At 41.1% G+C, this 1,223-nt stretch overlaps 1 non-coding gene across 1 annotated transcript; it reads right to left on the minus strand.

The window, feature by feature from the left end:
• Positions 1 to 406: 406 nt before the first annotated feature.
• LOC127740299 (small nucleolar RNA R71) lies at positions 407 to 514 on the minus strand. The gene has a single exon (XR_008000978.1). It is a non-coding gene; the product is annotated as a small nucleolar RNA R71 (small nucleolar RNA).
• Between the last annotated feature and the right edge of the window lie 709 nt (positions 515 to 1,223).

The raw sequence follows: 1,223 nt of genomic DNA on the forward strand, positions 1-1,223 counted from the left end.
CATGGCAGCTGAAAACAACAACAATGCCAACAATGCAAGGAAGGTGCTGGGTGACTTTACTGCACCTACTCCCGACTTCTATGGGAAAAGCATCTCTATCCATGCCATTGGAGCAAACAACTTTGAGCTTAAGCCTCAATTAGTTTCTCTAATGCAACAGAATTGCAAGTTCCATGGACTTCCATTGGAAGATCCTCATCAGTTTTTAGCTGAATTCTTGCAAATCTGTGACACTGTCAAGACTAATGGGGTTGACCCTGAGGTCTACAGACTTAAGCTATTCCCTTTTGCTGTAAGAGACAGAGCTAGGACATGGTTGGACTCACAACCTAAAGAAAGCCTGAACTCTTGGGAAAAGCTAGTCAATGCCTTCTTGGCAAAGTTCTTTCCACCTCAAAAATTGAGTAAGCTTAGAGTGGAAGTCCAAACCTTCAGACAGAAGGAAGGAGAATCCCTCTATGAAGCTTGGGAAAGATACAAACAATTAATCAGAAAGTGTCCTTCTGATATGCTTTCTGAATGGAGCATCATAGGTATCTTCTATGATGGTCTACTGAACTGTCCAAGATGTCATTGGATAGCTCTGCTGGAGGATCTCTTCATCTGAAGAAGACGCCTGCAGAAGCTCAGGAACTAATTGAAATGGTTGCAAATAACCAATTCATGTACACTTCTGAAAGGAATCCTGTGAACAATGGGATTAATCAGAAGAAAGGAGTTCTTGAGATTGACACTCTGAATGCCATATTGGCTCAGAACAAAATATTAACTCAGCAAGTCAATATGATTTCTCAAAATCTGTCTAGAATGCAAAATGCACCAAGCAGTACTAAGGAAGCTTCATCTGAGGAAGAAGCTTATGATCCTGAGAACCCTTCAATGGAAGAGGTGAATTACATGGGAGAACCCTATGAAAACAACTATAATCCTTCATGGAGAAATCATCCAAATCTCTCATGGAAGGACCAACAGAAGCCTCAACAAGGCTTCAACAACAATAATGGTAGAAGAAATAGGTTTAGTAATAGCAAGCCTTTTCCATCATCTTCTCAGCAACAGACAGAGAGTTCTAAGCAGAATAACTCTGACTTAGCAACCATGGTCTCTGATCTAATCAAAACCACTCAAAGTTTCATGACTGAAACAAGGTCCTCCATCAGAAACTTGGAAGGACAAGTGGGTCAGCTGAGCAAGAAAATCACTGAACTCCCTCCTAGTACTCT

Source organism: Arachis duranensis, chromosome 6, assembly GCF_000817695.3.
Source record: "Arachis duranensis cultivar V14167 chromosome 6, aradu.V14167.gnm2.J7QH, whole genome shotgun sequence".
NCBI lineage: Eukaryota > Viridiplantae > Streptophyta > Magnoliopsida > Fabales > Fabaceae > Arachis > Arachis duranensis.